Genomic DNA, 27,091 nt, shown 5'->3' on the forward strand with positions numbered 1-27,091 from the left:
CAGCAGAGACCTGACTGTTGTGTTCAGGGAACCCACCTCACCACAGCAGAGACCTGACTGTTGTGTTCAGGGAACCTACCTCACCACAGCAGAGACCTGACTTTTGTGTTCAGGGAACCCACCTCACCACAGCAGAGACCTGACTGTTGAGTTCGGCGAATCTCACCTCACCACAGCAGAGACCTGACTGTTGTGTACGCGAACCCCACCTCACCACAGCAGAGACCTGACTGTTGTGTTCAGGAAACCCACCTCACCACAGCAGAGACCTGACTATTGTGTTCAGGGAACCAACCTCACCACAGCAGAGACCTGACTGTTGAGTTCGGCGAATCCCACCTCACCACAGAAGAGACCTGACTGTTGAGCTCGGCGAATCCCACCTCACCCCAGCAGAGACCTGACTGTTGAGCTCGGCGAATCCAACCTCACCACAGCAGAGACCTGACTGTTGAGTTCGGCAAATCCCACCTCACCAGAGCAGAGACCTGACTGTTGTTTTCGGCGAATCCCACCTCACCCCAGCAGAGACCTGACTGTTGAGTTCGGTGAATCCCACCTCACCACAGAAGAGACCTGAATGTTGAGTTCGGCGAATCCCACCTCACCACAGCAGAGTCCTGACTGTTGAGTTCGGTGAATCCCACCTCACCACAGCAGAGACCTGACTGTTGAGTTCGGTGAATCCCACCTCACCACAGCAGAAACCTGACTGTTGTGTTCAGCGAATCCCACCTCACCACAGCAGAGACCTGACTGTTTTGTTCAGCGAATCCCACCTCACCACAGCAGAGACCTGACTGTTGTGTTCAGGGAACCCACCTCACCACAGCAGAGACCTGACTGTTGTGTACGGCAAATCCCACCTCATCACAGCAGAGACCTGACTGTTGTGTTCAGGGAACCCACCTCACCACAGCAGAGACCTGACTGTTGTGTTCAGGGAACCCACCTCACCACAGCAGAGACCTGACTGTTGAGTTCGGCGAATCTCACCTTACCACAGCAGAGACCTGACTGTTGTGTACGGCAAATCCCACCTCATCACAGCAGAGACCTGACTGTTGTGTTCAGGGAACCCACCTCACCACAGCAGAGACCTGATTATTGTGTTCAGGGAACCCACCTCACCACAGCAGAGACCTGACTGTTGAGTTCGGTGAATCCCACCTCACCACAGCAGAGACCTGACTGTTGTGTTCGGCGAATCCCACCTCACCACAGCAGAGACCTGACTGTTGTGTTCAGGGAACCCACCTCACCACAGCAGAGACCTGACTGTTGTGTTCAGGGAACTCACCTCACCACAGCAGAGACCTGACTATTGTGTTCAGGGAACCCACCTCACCACAGCAGAGACCTGACTGTTGTGTTCAGGGAACCCACCTCACCACAGCAGAGACCTGACTGTTGTGTTCAGGGAACCTACCTCACCACAGCAGAGACCTGACTTTTGTGTTCAGGGAACCCACCTCACCACAGCAGAGACCTGACTGTTGAGTTCGGCGAATCTCACCTCACCATAGCAGAGACCTGACTGTTGTGTACGCGAACCCCACCTCACCACAGCAGAGACCTGACTGTTGTGTTCAGGAAACCCACCTCACCACAGCAGAGACCTGACTATTGTGTTCAGGGAACCAACCTCACCACAGCAGAGACCTGACTGTTGAGTTCGGCGAATCCCACCTCACCACAGAAGAGACCTGACTGTTGAGCTCGGCGAATCCCACCTCACCCCAGCAGAGACCTGACTGTTGAGCTCGGCGAATCCAACCTCACCACAGCAGAGACCTGACTGTTGAGTTCGGCAAATCCCACCTCACCAGAGCAGAGACCTGACTGTTGTTTTCGGCGAATCCCACCTCACCCCAGCAGAGACCTGACTGTTGAGTTCGGTGAATCCCACCTCACCACAGAAGAGACCTGAATGTTGAGTTCGGCGAATCCCACCTCACCACAGCAGAGACCTGACTGTTTAGTTTGGCGAATCCCACCTCACCACAGCAGAGTCCTGACTGTTGAGTTCGGTGAATCCCACCTCACCACAGCAGAAACCTGACTGTTGTGTTCAGCGAATCCCACCTCACCACAGCAGAGACCTGACTGTTTTGTTCAGCGAATTCCACCTCACCACAGCAGAGACCTGACTGTTGTGTTCAGGGAACCCACCTCACCACAGCAGAGACCTGACTGTTGTGTTCAGGGAAACCCACCTCACCACAGAAGAGACCTGACTGTTGTGTTCAGGGAACCCACCTCACCACAGCAGAGACCTGACTGTTGTGTTCAGGGAACCCACCTCACCACAGCAGAGACCTGACTGTTGTGTTCAGGGAACCTACCTCACCACAGCAGAGACCTGACTGTTGTGTTCAGGGAATCCACCTCACCACAGCAGAGACCTGACTGTTGTGTTCGGCAAATCCCACCTCACCACAGCAGAGACCTGACTGTTGAGTTCGGCGAATCCCACCTCACCACAGCAGAGACCTGACTGTTGAGTTCGGCGAATCCCACCTCACCACAGCAGAGACCTGACTGTTGAGTTCGGCGAATCCCACCTCACCACAGCAGAGACCTGACTGTTGTGTTCGGCGAATCCCACCTCACCACAGCAGAGACCTGACTGTTGTGTTCAGCGAATCCCACCTCACCACAACAGAGACCTGACTGTTGAGCTCGGCGAATCCCACTTCACCACAGCAGAGACCTGACTGTGTAGCTCGGCGAATCCCACCTCACCCCAGCAGAGACCTGACTGTTGTGTTCGGCGAATCCGACCTCACCACAGCAGAGACCTGACTGTTGTATTCGGCGAATCCCACCTCACCACAGTAGAAACCTGACTGTTGAGCTCAGCGAATCCCACCTCACCACAGCAGAGACCTGACTGTTGTGTTCGGCGAATCCCACCTCACCACAGCAGAGACCTGACTGTTGAGCTCGGCGAATCCCACCTCACCACAGCAGAGACCTGACTGTTGAGCTTGGCGAATCCCACCTCACCACAGCAGAGACCTGACTGTTGTGTTCGGCGAATCCCACCTCACCACAGCAGAGACCTGACTGTTGGGTTCGGCGAATCCCACCTCACCCCAGCAGAGACCTGACTGTTGTGTTCGGTGAATCCCACCTCACCACAGAAGAGACCTGAATGTTGAGTTCGGCGAATCCCACCTCACCACAGCAGAGACCTGACTGTTGAGTTTGGCGAATCCCACCTCACCACAGCAGAGACCTGACTGTTAAGTTCGGTGAATCCCACCTCACCACAGCAGAGACCTGACTGTTGAGTTCGGCGAATCCCACCTCACCACAGCAGAGACCTGACTGTTGAGTTCGGCGAATCCCACCTCACCACAGCAGAGACCTGACTGTTTTGTTCGGCGAATCCCACCTCACCACAGCAGAGACCTGACTGTTGTGTTTAGGGAACCCACCTCACCACAGCAGAGACCTGACTGTTGTGCTCAGGGAAACCCACCTCACCACAGAAGAGACCCGACTGTTGTGTTCAGGGAACCCACCTCACCACAGCAGAGACCTGACTGTTGTGTTCAGGGAACCTACCTCACCACAGCAGAGACCTGACTGTTGTGTTCGGCAAATCCCACCTCACCACAGCAGAGACCTGACTGTTGAGTTCGGCGAATCCCACCTCACCACAGCAGAGACCTGACTGTTGTGTTCGGCAAATCCCACCTCACCACAGCAGAGACCTGACTGTTGTGTTCAGGGAACCCACCCCACCACAGCAGAGACCTGACTGTTGAGTTCAGCAATTCCCACCTCACCACAGCAGAGACCTGACTGTGTAGCTCGGCGAATCCCACCTCACCCCAGCAGAGACCTGACTGTTGTGTTCGGCGAATCCCACCTCACCACAGCAGAGACCTGACTGTTGTATTCGGCGAATCCCACCTCACCACAGCAGAAACCTGACTGTTGAGCTCAGCGAATCCCACCTCACCACAGCAGAGACCTGACTGTTGTATTCGGCGAATCCCACCTCACCACAGCAGAAACCTGACTGTTGAGCTCAGCGAATCCCACCTCACCACAGCAGAGACCTGACTGTTGTGTTCGGCGAATCCCACCTCACCACAGCAGAGACCTGACTGTTGAGCTCGGCGAATCCCACCTCACCACAGCAGAGACCTGACTGTTGAGCTTGGCGAATCCCACCTCACCACGGCAGAGACCTGACTGTTGTGTTCGGCGAATCCCACCTCACCACAGCAGAGACCTGACTGTTGTGTTCGGCGAATCCCACCTCACCACAGAAGAGACCTGAATGTTGAGTTCGGCGAATCCCACCTCACCACAGCAGAGACCTGACTGTTGAGTTTGGTGAATCCCACCTCACCACAGCAGAGACCTGACTGTTGTGTTCAGGGAACCCACCTCACCCCAGCAGAGACCTGACTGTTGTGTTCGGCGAATCCGACCTCACCACAGCAGAGACCTGACTGTTGTATTCGGCGAATCCCACCTCACCACAGTAGAAACCTGACTGTTGAGCTCAGCGAATCCCACCTCACCACAGCAGAGACCTGACTGTTGTGTTCGGCGAATCCCACCTCACCACAGCAGAGACCTGACTGTTGAGCTCGGCGAATCCCACCTCACCACAGCAGAGACCTGACTGTTGAGCTTGGCGAATCCCACCTCACCACAGCAGAGACCTGACTGTTGTGTTCGGCGAATCCCACCTCACCACAGCAGAAACCTGACTGTTGGGTTCGGCGAATCCCACCTCACCCCAGCAGAGACCCGACTGTTGTGTTCGGTGAATCCCACCTCACCACAGAAGAGACCTGAATGTTGAGTTCGGCGAATCCCACCTCACCACAGCAGAGACCTGACTGTTGAGTTTGGCGAATCCCACCTCACCACAGCAGAGACCTGACTGTTAAGTTCGGTGAATCCCACCTCACCACAGCAGAGACCTGACTGTTGAGTTCGGCGAATCCCACCTCACCACAGCAGAGACCTGACTGTTGAGTTCGGCGAATCCCACCTCACCACAGCAGAGACCTGACTGTTTTGTTCGGCGAATCCCACCTCACCACAGCAGAGACCTGACTGTTGTGTTTAGGGAACCCACCTCACCACAGCAGAGACCTGACTGTTGTGCTCAGGGAAACCCACCTCACCACAGAAGAGACCCGACTGTTGTGTTCAGGGAACCCACCTCACCACAGCAGAGACCTGACTGTTGTGTTCAGGGAACCTACCTCACCACAGCAGAGACCTGACTGTTGTGTTCGGCAAATCCCACCTCACCACAGCAGAGACCTGACTGTTGTGTTCGGCAAATCCCACCTCACCACAGCAGAGACCTGACTGTTGTGTTCAGGGAACCCACCCCACCACAGCAGAGACCTGACTGTTGAGTTCAGCAAATCCCACCTCACCACAGCAGAGACCTGACTGTGTAGCTCGGCGAATCCCACCTCACCCCAGCAGAGACCTGACTGTTGTGTTCGGCGAATCCCACCTCACCACAGCAGAGACCTGACTGTTGTATTCGGCGAATCCCACCTCACCACAGCAGAAACCTGACTGTTGAGCTCAGCGAATCCCACCTCACCACAGCAGAGACCTGACTGTTGTATTCGGCGAATCCCACCTCACCACAGCAGAAACCTGACTGTTGAGCTCAGCGAATCCCACCTCACCACAGCAGAGACCTGACTGTTGTGTTCGGCGAATCCCACCTCACCACAGCAGAGACCTGACTGTTGAGCTCGGCGAATCCCACCTCACCACAGCAGAGACCTGACTGTTGAGCTTGGCGAATCCCACCTCACCACGGCAGAGACCTGACTGTTGTGTTCGGCGAATCCCACCTCACCACAGCAGAGACCTGACTGTTGTGTTCGGCGAATCCCACCTCACCACAGAAGAGACCTGAATGTTGAGTTCGGCGAATCCCACCTCACCACAGCAGAGACCTGACTGTTGAGTTTGGTGAATCCCACCTCACCACAGCAGAGACCTGACTGTTGTGTTCAGGGAACCCACCTCACTACAGCAGAGACCTGACTGTTGTGTTCAGAGAACCCACCTCACCACAGCAGAGACCTAACTGTTGTGTTCAGGGAACTTACCTCACCACAGCAGAGACCTGACTGTTGAGTTCGGCGAAACCCACCTCACCACAGCAGAGACCTGACTGTTGAGTTCGGCGAATCCCACCTCACCACAGCAGAGACCTGACTGTTGTGTTCGGCGAATCCCACCTTATCACAGCAGAGACCTGACTGTTTTGTTCGGCGAATCCCACCTCACCACAGCAGAGACCTGACTGTTTTGTTCGGCGAATCCCACCTCACCACAGCAGAGACCTGACTGTTGTGTTCAGGGAAACCCACCTCACCACAGAAGAGACCTGACTGTTGTGTTCAGGGAACCCACCTCACCACAGCAGAGACCTGACTGTTGTGTTCAGGGAACCCACCTCACCACAGCAGAGACCTGACTGTTGTGTTCAGGGAACCCACCTCACCACAGCAGAGACCTGACTGTTGTGTTCAGGGAACCTACCTCACCACAGCAGAGACCTGACTGTTGAGTTCGGCGAATCCGACCTCACCACAGCAGAGACCTGACTGTTGTGTTCGGCGAATCCCACCTCACCACAGCAGAGACCTGACTGTTGTGTTCAGGGAACCCACCTCACCACAGCAGAGACCTGACTGTTGAGTTCGGCGAATCCCACCTCACCACAGCAGAGACCTGACTGTTGAGCTCGGCGAATACCACCTCACCACAGCAGAGACCTGACTGTTGAGCTCGGCGAATCCCACCTCACCCCAGCAGAGACCTGACTGTTGTGTTCGGCGAATCCCATCTCACCACAGCAGAGACCTGACTGTTGTGTTCGGCGAATCCCACCTCACCACAGCAGAGACCTGACTGTTGTGTTCAGGGAACTCACCTCACCACAGCAGAGACCTGACTGTTGTGTTCAGGGAACCCACCTCACCACAGCAGAGACCTGACTGTGTAGCTCGGCTAATCCCACCTCACCCCAGCAGAGACCTGACTGTTGTGTTCGGCGAATCCCTCCTCACCACAGCAGAGACCTGACTGTTGAGCTCAGCGAATCCCACCTCACCACAGCAGAGACCTGACTGTTGTGTTCGGCGAATCCCACCTCACCACAGCAGAGACCTGACTGTTGAGCTCGGCGAATCCCACCTCACCACAGCAGAGACCTGACTGTTGAGCTTGGCGAATCCCACCTCACCACAGCAGAGACCTGACTGTAGTGTTCGGCGAATCCCACCTCACCACAGCAGAGACCTGACTGTTGAGTTCGGCGAATCCCACCTCACCACAGCAGAGACCTGACTGTTGTGTTCAGGGAACCCACCTCACCACAGCAGAGACCTGACTGTTGTGTTCAGGGAACCCACCTCACCACAGCAGAGACCTGACTGTTGAGTTCGGCGAATCCCACCTCACCACAGCAGAGACCTGACTGTTGTGTTCGGCGAATCCCACCTCACCACAGCAGAGACCTGACTGTTGTGTTCAGCGAATCCCACCTCACCACAGCAGAGACCTGACTGTTGAGCTCGGCGAATCCCACCTCACCACAGCAGAGACCTGACTGTTGAGTTCGGCGAATCCCACCTCACCACAGCAGAGACCTAACTGTTGAGCTCGGCGAATCCCACCTCACCACAGCAGAGACCTGACTGTGTAGCTCGGCGAATCCAACCTCACCCCAGCAGAGACCTGACTGTTGTGTTCGGCGAATCCCACCTCACCACAGCAGAGACCTGACTGTTGTATTCGGCGAATCCCACCTCACCACAGCAGAGACCTGACTGTTGAGCTCAGCGAATCCCACCTCACCACAGCAGAGACCTGACTGTTGTGTTCAGCGAATCCCACCTCACCACAGCAGAGACCTGACTGTTGAGCTCGGCGAATCCCACCTCACCACAGCAGAGACCTGACTGTTGAGCTTGGCGAATCCCACCTCACCACAGCAGAGACCTGACTGTTGTGTTCGGCGAATCCCACCTCACCACAGCAGAGACCTGACTGTTGGGTTCGGCGAATCCCACCTCACCCCAGCAGAGACCTGACTGTTGTGTTCGGTGAATCCCACCTCACCACAGAAGAGACCTGAATGTTGAGTTCGGCGAATCCCACCTCACCACAGCAGAGACCTGACTGTTGAGTTTGGCGAATCCCACCTCACCACAGCAGAGACCTGACTGTTGAGTTCGGTGAATCCCACCTCACCACAGCAGAGACCTGACTGTTGAGTTCAGCGAATCCCACCTCACCACAGCAGAGACCTGACTGTTGAGTTCGGCGAATCCCACCTCACCACAGCAGAGACCTGACTGTTGAGTTCGGCGAATCCCACCTTATCACAGCAGAGACCTGACTGTTTTGTTCGGCGAATCCCACCTCACCACAGCAGAGACCTGACTGTTTTGTTCGGCGAATCCCACCTCACCACAGCAGAGACCTGACTGTTGTGTTTAGGGAACCCACCTCACCACAGCAGAGACCTGACTGTTGTGTTCAGGGAAACCCACCTCACCACAGAAGAGACCTGACTGTTGTGTTCAGGGAACCCACCTCACCACAGCAGAGACCTGACTGTTGTGTTCAGGGAACCCACCTCACCACAGCAGAGACCTGACTGTTGTTTTCAGGGAACCTACCTCACCACAGCAGAGACCTGACTGTTGTGTTCAGGGAATCCACCTCACCACAGCAGAGACCTGACTGTTGTGTTCGGCAAATCCCACCTCACCACAGCAGAGACCTGACTGTTGTGTTCGGCAAATCCCACCTCACCACAGCAGAGACCTGACTGTTGTGTTCAGGGAACCCACCTCACCACAGCAGAGACCTGACTGTTGAGTTCAGCAAATCCCACCTCACCACAGCAGAGACCTGACTGTGTAGCTCGGCGAATCCCACCTCACCCCAGCAGAGACCTGACTGTTGTGTTCGGCGAATCCCACCTCACCACAGCAGAGACCTGACTGTTGTATTCGGCGAATCCCACCTCACCACAGCAGAAACCTGACTGTTGAGCTCAGCGAATCCCACCTCACCACAGCAGAGACCTGACTGTTGTATTCGGCGAATCCCACCTCACCACAGCAGAAACCTGACTGTTGAGCTCAGCGAATCCCACCTCACCACAGCAGAGACCTGACTGTTGTGTTCGGCGAATCCCACCTCACCACAGCAGAGACCTAAATGTTGAGCTCGGCGAATCCCACCTCACCACAGCAGAGACCTGACTGTTGAGCTTGGCGAATCCCACCTCACCACGGCAGAGACCTGACTGTTGTGTTCGGCGAATCCCACCTCACCACAGCAGAGACCTGACTGTTGTGTTCGGCGAATCCCACCTCACCCCAGCAGAGACCTGACTGTTGTGTTCGGTGAATCCCACCTCACCACAGAAGAGACCTGAATGTTGAGTTTGGTGAATCCCACCTCACCACAGCAGAGACCTGACTGTTGTGTTCAGCGAATCCCACCTCACCACAGAAGAGACCTGACTGTTGTGTTCAGGAAACCCACCTCACCACAGCAGAGACCTGACTGTTGTGTTCAGGGAACCCACCTCACCACAGCAGAGACCTAACTGTTGTGTTCAGGGAACCTACCTCACCACAGCAGAGACCTGACTGTTGAGTTCGGCGAATCCCACCTCACCACAGCAGAGACCTGACTGTTGAGTTCGGCGAATCCCACCTCACCACAGCAGAGACCTGACTGTTGTGTTCGGCGAATCCCACCTTATCACAGCAGAGACCTGACTGTTTTGTTCGGCGAATCCCACCTCACCACAGCAGAGACCTGACTGTTTTGTTCGGCGAATCCCACCTCACCACAGCAGAGACCTGACTGTTGTGTTTAGGGAACCCACCTCACCACAGCAGAGACCTGACTGTTGTGTTCAGGGAAACCCACCTCACCACAGAAGAGACCTGACTGTTGTGTTCAGGGAACCCACCTCACCACAGCAGAGACCTGACTGTTGTGGTCAGGGAACCCACCTCACCACAGTAGAGACCTGACTATTGTGTTCAGGGAACCTACCTCACCACAGAAGAGACCTGACTGTTGTGTTCGGCGAATCCCACCTCACCACAGCAGAGACCTGACTGTTGTGTTCGGCGAATCCCACCTCACCACAGCAGAGACCTGACTGTTGTGTTCAGGGAACCCACCTCACCACAGCAGAGACCTGACTGTTGAGTTCGGCGAATCCCACCTCACCACAGCAGAGACCTGACTGTTGAGCTCGGCGAATACCACCTCACCACAGCAGAGACCTGACTATTGAGCTCGGCGAATCCCACCTCACCCCAGCAGAGACCTGACTGTTGTGTTCGGCGAATCCCACCTCACCACAGCAGAGACCTGACTGTTGAGTTCGGCGAATCCCACCTCACCACAGCAGAGACCTGACTGTTGTGTTCGGCGAATCCCACCTCACCACAGCAGAGACCTGACTGTTGTGTTCAGGGAACCCACCTCACCACAGCAGAGACCTGACTGTTGTGTTCAGGGAACCCACCTCACCACAGCAGAGACCTGACTGTGTAGCTCGGCTAATCCCACCTCACCCCAGCAGAGACCTGACTGTTGTGTTCGGCGAATCCCTCCTCACCACAGCAGAGACCTGACTGTTGTATTTGGCGAATCCCACCTCACCACAGCAGAAACCTGACTGTTGAGCTCAGCGAATCCCACCTCACCACAGCAGAGACCTGACTGTTGTGTTCGGCGAATCCCACCTCACCACAGCAGAGACCTGACTGTTGAGCTCGGCGAATCCCACCTCACCACAGCAGAGACCTGACTGTTGAGCTTGGCGAATCCCACCTCACCACAGCAGAGACCTGACTGTTGTGTTCGGCGAATCCCACCTCACCACAGCAGAGACCTGACTGTTGTGTTCGGCGAATCCCACCTCACCCCAGCAGAGACCTGACTGTTGTGTTCGGTGAATCCCACCTCACCACAGAAGAGACCTGAATGTTGAGTTCGGCGAATCCCACCTCACCACAGCAGAGACCTGACTGTTGAGTTTGGTGAATCCCACCTCACCACAGCAGAGACCTGACTGTTGAGTTCGGTGAATCCCACCTCACCACAGCAGAGACCTGACTGTTGAGTTCGGCGAATCCCACCTCACCACAGCAGAGACCTGACTGTTGAGTTCAGCGAATCCCACCTCACCACAGCAGAGACCTGACTGTTGAGTTCGGCGAATCCCACCTCACCACAGCAGAGACCTGACTGTTGTGTTTGGCGAATCCCACCTTATCACAGCAGAGACCTGACTGTTTTGTTCGGCGAATCCCACCTCACCACAGCAGAGACCTGACTGTTGTGTTTAGGGAACCCACCTCACCACAGCAGAGACCTGACTGTTGTGTTCAAGGGAAACCCACCTCACCACAGAAGAGACCTGACTGTTGTGTTCAGGGAACCCACCTCACCACAGCAGAGACCTGACTGTTGTGTTCAGGGAACCCACCTCACCACAGCAGAGACCTGACTGTTGTGTTCAGGGAACCTACCTCACCACAGCAGAGACCTGACTGTTGTGTTCAGGGAATCCACCTCACCACAGCAGAGACCTGACTGTTGTGTTCGGCAAATCCCACCTCACCACAGCAGAGACCTGACTGTTGAGTTCGGCGAATCCCACCTCACCACAGCAGAGACCTGACTGTTGTGTTCGGCGAATCCCACCTCACCACAGCAGAGACCTGACTGTTGTGTTCAGGGAACCCACCTCACCACAGCAGAGACCTGACTGTTGAGGTCGGCGAATCCCACCTCACCACAGCAGAGACCTGACTGTTGAGCTCGGCGAATCCCACCTCACCACAGCAGAGACCTGACTGTTGTGTTCGGCGAATCCCACCTCACCACAGCAGAGACCTGACTGTTGTGTTCAGGGAACCCACCTCACCACAGCAGAGACCTGACTGTTGAGTTCGGCGAATCCCACCTCACCACAGCAGAGACCTGACTGTTGTGTTCAGGGAACCCACCTCACCACAGCAGAGACCTGACTGTTGAGTTCGGCGAATCCCACCTCACCACAGCAGAGACCTAACTGTTGAGCTCGGCGAATCCCACCTCACCACAGCAGAGACCTGACTGTGTAGCTCGGCGAATCCAACCTCACCCCAGCAGAGACCTGACTGTTGTGTTCGGCGAATCCCACCTCACCACAGCAGAGACCTGACTGTTGTATTCGGCGAATCCCACCTCACCACAGCAGAGACCTGACTGTTGAGCTCAGCGAATCCCACCTCACCACAGCAGAGACCTGACTGTTGTGTTCAGCGAATCCCACCTCACCACAGCAGAGACCTGACTGTTGAGCTCGGCGAATCCCACCTCACCACAGCAGAGACCTGACTGTTGAGCTCGGCGAATCCCACCTCACCACAGCAGAGACCTGACTGTTGTGTTCGGCGAATCCCACCTCACCACAGCAGAGACCTGACTGTTGGGTTCGGCGAATCCCACCTCACCCCAGCAGAGACCTGACTGTTGTGTTCGGTGAATCCCACCTCACCACAGAAGAGACCTGAATGTTGAGTTCGGCGAATCCCACCTCACCACAGCAGAGACCTGACTGTTGAGTTTGGCGAATCCCACCTCACCACAGCAGAGACCTGACTGTTGAGTTCGGTGAATCCCACCTCACCACAGCAGAGACCTGACTGTTGAGTTCAGCGAATCCCACCTCACCACAGCAGAGACCTGACTGTTGAGTTCGGCGAATCCCACCTCACCACAGCAGAGACCTGACTGTTGAGTTCGGCGAATCCCACCTTATCACAGCAGAGACCTGACTGTTTTGTTCGGCGAATCCCACCTCACCACAGCAGAGACCTGACTGTTTTGTTCGGCGAATCCCACCTCACCACAGCAGAGACCTGACTGTTGTGTTTAGGGAACCCACCTCACCACAGCAGAGACCTGACTGTTGTGTTCAGGGAAACCCACCTCACCACAGAAGAGACCTGACTGTTGTGTTCAGGGAACCCACCTCACCACAGCAGAGACCTGACTGTTGTGTTCAGGGAACCCACCTCACCACAGCAGAGACCTGACTGTTGTTTTCAGGGAACCTACCTCACCACAGCAGAGACCTGACTGTTGTGTTCAGGGAATCCACCTCACCACAGCAGAGACCTGACTGTTGTGTTCGGCAAATCCCACCTCACCACAGCAGAGACCTGACTGTTGTGTTCGGCAAATCCCACCTCACCACAGCAGAGACCTGACTGTTGTGTTCAGGGAACCCACCTCACCACAGCAGAGACCTGACTGTTGAGTTCAGCAAATCCCACCTCACCACAGCAGAGACCTGACTGTGTAGCTCGGCGAATCCCACCTCACCCCAGCAGAGACCTGACTGTTGTGTTCGGCGAATCCCACCTCACCACAGCAGAGACCTGACTGTTGTATTCGGCGAATCCCACCTCACCACAGCAGAAACCTGACTGTTGAGCTCAGCGAATCCCACCTCACCACAGCAGAGACCTGACTGTTGTATTCGGCGAATCCCACCTCACCACAGCAGAAACCTGACTGTTGAGCTCAGCGAATCCCACCTCACCACAGCAGAGACCTGACTGTTGTGTTCGGCGAATCCCACCTCACCACAGCAGAGACCTAAATGTTGAGCTCGGCGAATCCCACCTCACCACAGCAGAGACCTGACTGTTGAGCTTGGCGAATCCCACCTCACCACGGCAGAGACCTGACTGTTGTGTTCGGCGAATCCCACCTCACCACAGCAGAGACCTGACTGTTGTGTTCGGCGAATCCCACCTCACCCCAGCAGAGACCTGACTGTTGTGTTCGGTGAATCCCACCTCACCACAGAAGAGACCTGAATGTTGAGTTTGGTGAATCCCACCTCACCACAGCAGAGACCTGACTGTTGTGTTCAGCGAATCCCACCTCACCACAGAAGAGACCTGACTGTTGTGTTCAGGAAACCCACCTCACCACAGCAGAGACCTGACTGTTGTGTTCAGGGAACACACCTCACCACAGCAGAGACCTAACTGTTGTGTTCAGGGAACCTACCTCACCACAGCAGAGACCTGACTGTTGAGTTCGGCGAATCCCACCTCACCACAGCAGAGACCTGACTGTTGTGTTCGGCGAATCCCACCTTATCACAGCAGAGACCTGACTGTTTTGTTCGGCGAATCCCACCTCACCACAGCAGAGACCTGACTGTTTTGTTCGGCGAATCCCACCTCACCACAGCAGAGACCTGACTGTTGTGTTTAGGGAACCCACCTCACCACAGCAGAGACCTGACTGTTGTGTTCAGGGAAACCCACCTCACCACAGAAGAGACCTGACTGTTGTGTTCAGGGAACCCACCTCACCACAGCAGAGACCTGACTGTTGTGGTCAGGGAACCCACCTCACCACAGTAGAGACCTGACTATTGTGTTCAGGGAACCTACCTCACCACAGAAGAGACCTGACTGTTGTGTTCGGCGAATCCCACCTCACCACAGCAGAGACCTGACTGTTGTGTTCGGCGAATCCCACCTCACCACAGCAGAGACCTGACTGTTGTGTTCAGGGAACCCACCTCACCACAGCAGAGACCTGACTGTTGAGTTCGGCGAATCCCACCTCACCACAGCAGAGACCTGACTGTTGAGCTCGGCGAATACCACCTCACCACAGCAGAGACCTGACTATTGAGCTCGGCGAATCCCACCTCACCCCAGCAGAGACCTGACTGTTGTGTTCGGCGAATCCCACCTCACCACAGCAGAGACCTGACTGTTGAGTTCGGCGAATCCCACCTCACCACAGCAGAGACCTGACTGTTGTGTTCGGCGAATCCCACCTCACCACAGCAGAGACCTGACTGTTGTGTTCAGGGAACCCACCTCACCACAGCAGAGACCTGACTGTTGTGTTCAGGGAACCCACCTCACCACAGCAGAGACCTGACTGTGTAGCTCGGCTAATCCCACCTCACCCCAGCAGAGACCTGACTGTTGTGTTCGGCGAATCCCTCCTCACCACAGCAGAGACCTGACTGTTGTATTCGGCGAATCCCACCTCACCACAGCAGAAACCTGACTGTTGAGCTCAGCGAATCCCACCTCACCACAGCAGAGACCTGACTGTTGTGTTCGGCGAATCCCACCTCACCACAGCAGAGACCTGACTGTTGAGCTCGGCGAATCCCACCTCACCACAGCAGAGACCTGACTGTTGAGCTTGGCGAATCCCACCTCACCACAGCAGAGACCTGACTGTTGTGTTCGGCGAATCCCACCTCACCACAGCAGAGACCTGACTGTTGTGTTCGCGAATCCCACCTCACCCCAGCAGAGACCTGACTGTTGTGTTCGGTGAATCCCACCTCACCACAGAAGAGACCTGAATGTTGAGTTCGGCGAATCCCACCTCACCACAGCAGAGACCTGACTGTTGAGTTTGGTGAATCCCACCTCACCACAGCAGAGACCTGACTGTTGAGTTCGGTGAATCCCACCTCACCACAGCAGAGACCTGACTGTTGAGTTCGGCGAATCCCACCTCACCACAGCAGAGACCTGACTGTTGAGTTCGGCGAATCCCACCTCACCACAGCAGAGACCTGACTGTTGAGTTCGGCGAATCCCACCTCACCACAGCAGAGACCTGACTGTTGTGTTTGGCGAATCCCACCTTATCACAGCAGAGACCTGACTGTTTTGTTCGGCGAATCCCACCTCACCACAGCAGAGACCTGACTGTTGTGTTTAGGGAACCCACCTCACCACAGCAGAGACCTGACTGTTGTGTTCAAGGGAAACCCACCTCACCACAGAAGAGACCTGACTGTTGTGTTCAGGGAACCCACCTCACCACAGCAGAGACCTGACTGTTGTGTTCAGGGAACCCACCTCACCACAGCAGAGACCTGACTGTTGTGTTCAGGGAACCTACCTCACCACAGCAGAGACCTGACTGTTGTGTTCAGGGAATCCACCTCACCACAGCAGAGACCTGACTGTTGTGTTCGGCAAATCCCACCTCACCACAGCAGAGACCTGACTGTTGAGTTCGGCGAATCCCACCTCACCACAGCAGAGACCTGACTGTTGTGTTCGGCGAATCCCACCTCACCACAGCAGAGACCTGACTGTTGTGTTCAGGGAACCCACCTCACCACAGCAGAGACCTGACTGTTGAGGTCGGCGAATCCCACCTCACCACAGCAGAGACCTGACTGTTGAGCTCGGCGAATCCCACCTCACCACAGCAGAGACCTGACTGTTGTGTTCAGGGAACCCACCTCACCACAGCAGAGACCTGACTGTTGAGTTCGGCGAATCCCACCTCACCACAGCAGAGACCTGACTGTTGTGTTCAGGGAACCCACCTCACCACAGCAGAGACCTGACTGTTGAGTTCGGCGAATCCCACCTCACCACAGCAGAGACCTGACTGTTGTGTTCAGGGAACCCACCTCACCACAGCAGAGACCTGACTGTTGTGTTCGGCGAATCCCACCTCACCACAGCAGAGACCTGACTGTTGTGTTCAGCGAATCCCACCTCACCACAGCAGAGACCTGACTGTTGAGCTCGGCGAATCCCACCTCACCACACCAGAGACCTGACTGTTGAGTTCGGCGAATCCCACCTCACCACAGCAGAGACCTGACTGTTGAGCTCGGCGAATCCCACCTCACCACAGCAGAGACCTGACTGTGTAGCTCGGCGAATCCCACCTCACCCCAGCAGAGACCTGACTGTTGTGTTCGGCGAATCCCACCTCACCACAGCAGAGACCTGACTGTTGTATTCGGCGAATCCCACCTCACCACAGCAGAAACCTGACTGTTGAGCTCAGCGAATCCCACCTCACCACAGCAGAGACCTGACTGTTGTGTTCGGCGAATCCCACCTCACCACAGCAGAGACCTGACTGTTGAGCTCGGCGAATCCCACCTCACCACAGCAGAGACCTGACTGTTGAGCTTGGCGAATCCCACCTCACCACAGCAGAGACCTGACTGTTGTGTTCGGCGAATCCCACCTCACCACAGCAGAGACCTGACTGTTGGGTTCGGCGAATCCCACCTCACCCCAGCAGAGACCTGACTGTTGTGTTCGGTGAATCCCACCTCACCACAGAAGAGACTTGAATGTTGAGTTTGGCGAATCCCACCTCACCACAGCAGAGACCTGACTGTTGAGGTCGGCGAATCCCACCTCACCACAGCAGAGACCTGACTGTTGAGTTCGGCGAATCCCACCTCACCACAGCAGAGACCTGACTGTTGAGTTCGGCGAATCCCACCTTATCACAGCAGAGACCTGACTGTTTTGTTCGGCGAATCCCACCTCACCACAGCAGAGACCTGACTGTTTTGTTCGGTGAATCCCACCTCACCACAGCAGAGACCTGACTGTTGTGTTTAGGGAACCCACCTCACCACAGCAGAGACCTGACTGTTGTGTTCAGGGAAACCCACCTCACCACAGAAGAGACTTGACTGTTGTGTTCAGGGAAACCACCTCACCACAGCAGAGACCTGACTGTTGTGTTCAGGGAACCCACCTCACCACAGCAGAGACCTGACTGTTGTGTTCAGGGAACCTACCTCACCACAGCAGAGACCTGACTGTTGTGTTCAGGGAATCCACCTCACCACAGCAGAGACCTGACTGTTGTGTTCAGGGAACCCACCTCACCACAGCAGAGACCTGACTGTTGAGTTCGGCGAATACCACCTCACCACAGCAGAGACCTTACTGTTGAGCTCGGCGAATACCACCTCACCACAGCAGAGACCTGACTGTTGAGCTCGGCGAATCCCACCTCACCCCAGCAGAGACCTGACTGTTGTGTTCGGCGAATCCCACCTCACCACAGCAGAGACCTGACTGTTGAGTTCGGCGAATCCCACCTCACCACAGCAGAGACCTGACTGTTGTGTTCGGCGAATCCCACCTCACCACAGCAGAGACCTGACTGTTGTGTTCAGGGAACCCACCTCACCACAGCAGAGACCTGACTGTTGTGTTCAGGGAACCCACCTCACCACAGCAGAGACCTGACTGTGTAGCTCGGCTAATCCCACCTCACCCCAGCAGAGACCTGACTGTTGTGTTCGGCGAATCCCTCCTCACCACAGCAGAGACCTGACTGTTGAGCTCGGCGAATCCCACCTCACCACAGCAGAGACCTGACTGTGTAGCTCGGCGAATCTCACCTCACCCCAGCAGAGACCTGACTGTTGTGTTTAGGGAACCCACCTCACCACAGCAGAGACCTGACTGTTGTGTTCAGGGAAACCCACCTCACCACAGAAGAGACCTGACTGTTGTGTTCAGGGAACCCACCTCACCACAGCAGAGACCTGACTGTTGTGTTCAGGGAACCCACCTCACCACAGCAGAGACCTGACTGTTGTGTTCAGGGAACCTACCTCACCACAGCAGAGACCTGACTGTTGTGTTCAGGGAATCCACCTCACCACAGCAGAGACCTGACTGTTGTGTTCGGCAAATCCCACCTCACCACAGCAGAGACCTGACTGTTGAGTTCGGCGAATCCCACCTCACCACAGCAGAGACCTGACTGTTGTGTTCGGCGAATCCCACCTCACCACAGCAGAGACCTGACTGTTGTGTTCAGGGAACCCACCTCACCACAGCAGAGACCTGACTGTTGAGTTCGGCGAATCCCACCTCACCACAGCAGAGACCTGACTGTTGAGCTCGGCGAATCCCACCTCACCCCAGCAGAGACCTGACTGTTGTGTTCGGCGAATCCCACCTCACCACAGCAGAGACCTGACTGTTGAGTTCGGCGAATCCCACCTCACCACAGCAGAGACCTGACTGTTGTGTTCAGGGAACCCACCTCACCACAGCAGAGACCTGACTGTTGTGTTCAGGGAACCCACCTCACCACAGCAGAGACCTGACTGTTGAGTTCAGCGAATCCCACCTCACCACAGCAGAGAACTGACTGTTGTGTTCGGCGAATCCCACCTCACCACAGCAGAGACCTGACTGTTGAGCTCGGCGCATCCCACCTCACCACAGCAGAGACCTGACTGTGTAGCTCGGCGAATCCCACCTCACCCCAGCAGAGACCTGACTGTTGTGTTCGGCGAATCCCACCTCACTACAGCAGAGACCTGACTGTTGTATTCGGCGAATCCCACCTCACCACAGCAGAAACCTGACTGTTGAGCTCAGCGAATCCCACCTCACCACAGCAGAGACCTGACTGTTGTGTTCGGCGAATCCCACCTCACCACAGCAGAGACCTGACTGTTGAGCTCGGCGAATCCCACCTCACCACAGCAGAGACCTGACTGTTGAGCTTAGCGAATCCCACCTCACCACAGCAGAGACCTGACTGTTGTGTTCGGCGAATCCCACCTCACCACAGCAGAGACCTGACTGTTGGGTTCGGCGAATCCCACCTCACCCCAGCAGAGACCTGACTGTTGTGTTCGGTGAATCCCACCTCACCACAGAAGAGACCTGAATGTTGAGTTCGGCGAATCCCACCTCACCACAGCAGAGAACTGACTGTTGAGTTTGGCGAATCCCACCTCACCACAGCAGAGACCTGACTGTTGAGTTCGGCGAATCCCACCTCATCACAGCAGAGACCTGACTGTTGAGTTCGGCGAATCCCACCTCACCACAGCAGAGACCTGACTGTTGAGTTCGGCGAATCCCACCTTATCACAGCAGAGACCTGACTGTTTTGTTCGGCGAATCCCACCTCACCACAGCAGAGACCTGACTGTTTTGTTCGGCGAATCCCACCTCACCACAGCAGAGACCTGACTGTTGTGTTTAGGGAACCCACCTCACCACAGCAGAGACCTGACTGTTGTGTTCAGGGAAACCCACCTCACCACAGAAGAGACCTGACTGTTGTGTTCAGGGAACCCACCTCACCACAGCAGAGACCTGACTGTTGTGTTCAGGGAACCCACCTCACCACAGCAGAGACCTGACTGTTGTGTTCAGGGAACCTACCTCACCACAGCAGAGACCTGACTGTTGTGTTCAGGGAATCCACCTCACCACAGCAGAGACCTGACTGTTGTGTTCAGGGAACCCACCTCACCACAGCAGAGACCTGACTGTTGAGTTCGGCGAATCCCACCTCACCACAGCAGAGACCTGACTGTTGAGCTCGGCGAATACCACCTCACCACAGCAGAGACCTGACTGTTGAGCTCGGCGAATCCCACCTCACCCCAGCAGAGACCTGACTGTTGTGTTCGGCGAATCCCACCTCACCACAGCAGAGACCTGACTGTTGATTTCGGCGAATCCCACCTCACCACAGCAGAGACCTGACTGTTGTGTTCGGCGAATCCCACCTCACCACAGCAGAGACCTGACTGTTGTGTTCAGGGAACCCACCTCACCACAGCAGAGACCTGACTGTTGTGTTCAGGGAACCCACCTCACCACAGCAGAGACCTGACTGTGTAGCTCGGCTAATCCCACCTCACCCCAGCAGAGACCTGACTGTTGTGTTCGGCGAATCCCTCCTCACCACAGCAGAGACCTGACTGTTGTATTCGGCGAATCCCACCTCACCACAGCAGAAACCTGACTGTTGAGCTCAGCGAATCCCACCTCACCACAGCAGAGACCTGACTGTTGTGTTCGGCGAATCCCACCTCACCACAGCAGAGACATGACTGTTGAGCTCGGCGAATCCCACCTCTCCACAGCAGAGACCTGACTGTTGAGCTTGGCGAATCCCACCTCACCACAGCAGAGACCTGACTGTTGTGTTCGGCGAATCCCACCTCACCACAGCAGAGACCTGACTGTTGTGTTCGGCGAATCCCACCTCACCACAGCAGAGACCTGACTGTTGAGCTCGGCGAATCCCACCTCACCACAGCAGAGACCTGACTGTTGAGTTCGGCGAATCCCACCTCACCACAGCAGAGACCTGACTGTTGAGCTCGGCGAATCCCACCTCACCACAGCAGAGACCTGACTGTGTAGCTCGGCGAATCCCACCTCACCCCAGCAGAGACCTGACTGTTGTGTTCGGCGAATCCCACCTCACCACAGCAGAGACCTGACTGTTGTATTCGGCGAATCCCACCTCACCACAGCAGAAACCTGACTGTTGAGCTCAGCGAATCCCACCTCACCACAGCAGAGACCTGACTGTTGTGTTCGGCGAATCCCACCTCACCACAGCAGAGACCTGACTGTTGAGCTCGGCGAATCCCACCTCACCACAGCAGAGACCTGACTGTTGAGCTTGGCGAATCCCACCTCACCACAGCAGAGACCTGACTGTTGTGTTCGGCGAATCCCACCTCACCACAGCAGAGACCTGACTGTTGGGTTCGGCGAATCCCACCTCACCACAGCAGAGACCTGACTGTTGTGTTCGGTGAATCCCACCTCACCACAGAAGAGACCTGAATGTTGAGTTCGGCGAATCCCACCTCACCACAGCAGAGACCTGACTGTTGAGTTCGGCGAATCCCACCTCATCACAGCAGAGACCTGACTGTTTTGTTCGGCGAATCCCACCTCACCACAGCAGAGACCTGACTGTTTTGTTCGGCGAATCCCACCTCACCACAGCAGAGACCTGACTGTTGTGTTTAGGGAACCCACCTCACCACAGCAGAGACCTGACTGTTGTGTTCAGGGAAACCCACCTCACCACAGAAGAGACCTGACTGTTGTGTTCAGGGAACCCACCTCACCACAGCAGAGACCTGACTGTTGTGTTCAGGGAACCCACCTCACCACAGCAGAGACCTGACTGTTGTGTTCAGGGAACCTACCTCACCACAGCAGAGACCTGACTGTTGTGTTCAGGGAATCCACCTCACCACAGCAGAGACCTGACTGTTGTGTTCGGCAAATCCCACCTCACCACAGCAGAGACCTGACTGTTGAGTTCGGCGAATCCCACCTCACCACAGTAGAGACCTGACTGTTGTGTTCGGCAAATCCCACCTCACCACAGCAGAGACCTGACTGTTGTGTTCAGGGAACCCACCTCACCACAGCAGAGACCTGACTGTTGAGTTCAGCAAATCCCACCTCACCACAGCAGAGACCTGACTGTGTAGCTCGGCGAATCCCACCTCACCCCAGCAGAGACCTGACTGTTGTGTTCGGCGAATCCCACCTCACCACAGCAGAGACCTGACTGTTGTATTCGGCGAATCCCACCTCACCACAGCAGAAACCTGACTGTTGAGCTCAGCGAATCCCACCTCACCACAGCAGAGACCTGACTGTTGTATTCGGCGAATCCCACCTCACCACAGCAGAAACCTGACTGTTGAGCTCAGCGAATCCCACCTCACCACAGCAGAGACCTGACTGTTGAGTTTGGCGAATCCCACCTCGCCACAGCAGAGACCTGACTGTTGAGCTCGGCGAATCCCACCTCACCACAGCAGAGACCTGACTGTTGTGTTCGGCGAATCCCACCTCACCCCAGCAGAGACCTGACTGTTGTGTTCGGTGAATCCCACCTCACCACAGAAGAGACCTGAATGTTGAGTTCGGCGAATCCCACCTCACCACAGCAGAGACCTGAATGTTGAGTTCGGCGAATCCCACCTCACCACAGCAGAGACCTGACTGTTGAGTTTGGCGAATCCCACCTCACCACAGCAGAGACCTGACTGTTGAGTTCGGCGAATCCCACCTCACCACAGCAGAGACCTGACTGTTGAGCTCGGCGAATCCCACCTCACCACAGCAGAGACCTGACTGTGTAGCTCGGCGAATCCCACCTCACCCCAGCAGAGACCTGACTGTTGTGTTCGGCGAATCCCACCTCACCACAGCAGAGACCTGACTGTTGTATTCGGCGAATCCCACCTCACCACAGCAGAAACCTGACTGTTGAGCTCAGCGAATCCCACCTCACCACAGCAGAGACCTGACTGTTGTGTTCGGCGAATCCCACCTCACCACAGCAGAGACCTGACTGTTGAGCTCGGCGAATCCCACCTCACCACAGCAGAGACCTGACTGTTGAGCTTGGCGAATCCCACCTCACCACAGCAGAGACCTGACTGTTGTGTTCGGCGAATCCCACCTCACCACAGCAGAGACCTGACTGTTGGGTTCGGCGAATCCCACCTCACCCCAGCAGAGACCTGACTGTTGTGTTCGGTGAATCCCACCTCACCACAGAAGAGACCTGAATGTTGAGTTCGGCGAATCCCACCTCACCACAGCAGAGAACTGACTGTTGAGTTTGGCGAATCCCACCTCACCACAGCAGAGACCTGACTGTTGAGTTCGGCGAATCCCACCTCACCACAGCAGAGACCTGACTGTTGAGTTCGGCGAATCCCACCTTATCACAGCAGAGACCTGACTGTTTTGTTCGGCGAATCCCACCTCACCACAGCAGAGACCTGACTGTTTTGTTCGGCGAATCCCACCTCACCACAGCAGAGACCTGACTGTTGTGTTTAGGGAACCCACCTCACCACAGCAGAGACCTGACTGTTGTGTTCAGGGAAACCCACCTCACCACAGAAGAGACCTGACTGTTGTGTTCAGGGAACCCACCTCACCACAGCAGAGACCTGACTGTTGTGTTCAGGGAACCCACCTCACCACAGCAGAGACCTGACTGTTGTGTTCAGGGAACCTACCTCACCACAGCAGAGACCTGACTGTTGTGTTCAGGGAATCCACCTCACCACAGCAGAGACCTGACTGTTGTGTTCAGGGAACCCACCTCACCACAGCAGAGACCTGACTGTTGAGTTCGGCGAATCCCACCTCACCACAGCAGAGACCTGACTGTTGAGCTCGGCGAATACCACCTCACCACAGCAGAGACCTGACTGTTGAGCTCGGCGAATCCCACCTCACCCCAGCAGAGACCTGACTGTTGTGTTCGGCGAATCCCACCTCACCACAGCAGAGACCTGACTGTTGAGTTCGGCGAATCCCACCTCACCACAGCAGAGACCTGACTGTTGTGTTCGGCGAATCCCACCTCACCACAGCAGAGACCTGACTGTTGTGTTCAGGGAACCCACCTCACCACAGCAGAGACCTGACTGTTGTGTTCAGGGAACCCACCTCACCACAGCAGAGACCTGACTGTGTAGCTCGGCTAATCCCACCTCACCCCAGCAGAGACCTGACTGTTGTGTTCGGCGAATCCCTCCTCACCACAGCAGAGACCTGACTGTTGAGTTTGGTAAATCCCACCTCACCACAGCAGAGACCTGACTGTTGTGTTCAGCGAATCCCACCTCACCACAGAAGAGACCTGACTGTTGTGTTCAGGGAACCCACCTCACCACAGCAGAGACCTGACTGTTGTGTTCAGGGAACCCACCTCACCACAGCAGAGACCTAACTGTTGTGTTCCGGGAACCCACCTCACCACAGCAGAGACCTGACTGTTGAGTTCGGCGAATCCCACCTCACCACAGCAGAGACCTGACTGTTGAGCTCGGCGAATACCACCTCACCACAGCAGAGACCTGACTGTTGAGCTCGGCGAATCCCACCTCACCCCAGCAGAGACCTGACTGTTGTGTTCGGCAAATCCCACCTCACCACAGCAGAGACCTGACTGTTGAGCTCGGCCAATCCCACCTCACCACAGCAGAGACCTGACTATTGTGTTCAGGGAACCTACCTCACCACAGCAGAGACCTGACTGTTGAGTTCGGCGAATCCGACCTCACCACAGCAGAGACCTGACTGTTGTGTTCGGCGAATCCCACCTCACCACAGCAGAGACCTGACTGTTGTGTTCAGGGAACCCACCTCACCACAGCAGAGACCTGACTGTTGAGTTCGGCGAATCCCACCTCACCACAGCAGAGACCTGACTGTTGAGCTCGGCGAATACCACCTCACCACAGCAGAGACCTGACTGTTGAGCTCGGCGAATCCCACCTCACCCCAGCAGAGACCTGACTGTTGTGTTCGGCGAATCCCACCTCACCACAGCAGAGACCTGACTGTTGAGTTCGGCGAATCCCACCTCACCAGAGCAGAGACCTGACTGTTGTGTTCGGCGAATCCCACCTCACCACAGCAGAGACCTGACTGTTGTGTTCAGGGAACCCACCTCACCACAGCAGAGACCTGACTGTTGTGTTCAGGGAACCCACCTCACCACAGCAGAGACCTGACTGTGTAGCTCGGCTAATCCCACCTCACCCCAGCAGAGACCTGACTGTTGTGTTCGGCGAATCCCTCCTCACCACAGCAGAGACCTGACTGTTGTATTCGGCGAATCCCACCTCACCACAGCAGAAACCTGACTGTTGAGCTCAGCGAATCCCACCTCACCACAGCAGAGACCTGACTGTTGTGTTCGGCGAATCCCACCTCACCACAGCAGAGACCTGACTGTTGAGCTCGGCGAATCCCACCTCACCACAGCAGAGACCTGACTGTTGAGCTTGGCGAATCCCACCTCACCACAGCAGAGACCTGACTGTTGTGTTCGGCGAATCCCACCTCACCACAGCAGAGACCTGACTGTTGTGTTTGGCGAATCCCACCTCACCCCAGCAGAGACCTGACTGTTGTGTTCGGTGAATCCCACCTCACCACAGAAGAGACCTGAATGTTGAGTTCGGCGAATCCCACCTCACCACAGCAGAGACCTGACTGTTGAGTTTGGTGAATCCCACCTCACCACAGCAGAGACCTGACTGTTGAGTTCGGTGAATCCCACCTCACCACAGCAGAGACCTGACTGTTGAGTTCGGCGAATCCCACCTCACCACAGCAGAGACCTGACTGTTGAGTTCGGCGAATCCCACCTCACCACAGCAGAGACCTGACTGTTGTGTTTGGCGAATCCCACCTTATCACAGCAGAGACCTGACTGTTTTTTTCGGCGAATCCCACCTCACCACAGCAGAGACCTGACTGTTTTGTTCGGCGAATCCCACCTCACCACAGCAGAGACCTGACTGTTGTGTTTAGGGAACCCACCTCACCACAGCAGAGACCTGACTGTTGTGTTCAGGGAAACCCACCTCACCACAGAAGAGACCTGACTGTTGTGTTCAGGGAACCCACCTCACCACAGCAGAGACCTGACTGTTGTGTTCAGGGAACCCACCTCACCACAGCAGAGACCTGACTGTTGTGTTCAGGGAATCCACCTCACCACAGCAGAGACCTGACTGTTGTGTTCGGCAAATCCCACCTCACCACAGCAGAGACCTGACTGTTGAGTTCGGCGAATCCCACCTCACCACAGCAGAGACCTGCCTGTTGTGTTCGGCAAATCCCACCTCACCACAGCAGAGACCTGACTGTTGAGTTCGGCGAATCCCACCTCACCAAAGCAGAGACCTGACTGTTGTGTTCCGCGAATCCCACCTCACCACAGCAGAGACCTGACTGTTGTGTTCAGGGAACCCACCTCACCACAGCAGAGACCTGACTGTTGAGTTCAGCGAATCCCACCTCACCACAGCAGAGACCTGACTGTTGAGCTCGGCGAATCCCACCTCACCACAGCAGAGACCTGACTGTTGAGTTCGGCGAATCCCACCTCACCACAGCAGAGACCTGACTGTTGAGTTCGGTGAATCCCACCTCACCACAGCAGAGACCTGACTGTTGAGTTCGGCGAATCCCACCTCACCACAGCAGAGACCTGACTGTTGTGTTCGGTGAATCCCACCTCACCACAGCAGAGACCTGACTGTTTTGTTCGGCGAATCCCACCTCACCACAGCAGAGACCTGACTGTCTTGTTCGGCGAAACCCACCTCACCACAGCAGAGACCTGACTGTTGTGTTTGGCGAATCCCACCTCACCACAGCAGAGACCTGACAGTTGTGTTTAGGGAACCCACCTCACCACAGCAGAGACCTGACTGTTGGGTTCAGGGAACCCACCTCACCACAGCAGAGACCTGACTGTTGTGTTCAGGGAACCCACCTCACCACAGCAGAGACCTGACTGTTGTGTTCAGGTAACCCACCTCACCACAGCAGAGACCTGACTGTTGTGTTCAGGGAACCTACCTCACCACAGC

Source organism: Hyperolius riggenbachi, chromosome 2 (assembly GCF_040937935.1).
Source record: "Hyperolius riggenbachi isolate aHypRig1 chromosome 2, aHypRig1.pri, whole genome shotgun sequence".
NCBI lineage: Eukaryota > Metazoa > Chordata > Amphibia > Anura > Hyperoliidae > Hyperolius > Hyperolius riggenbachi.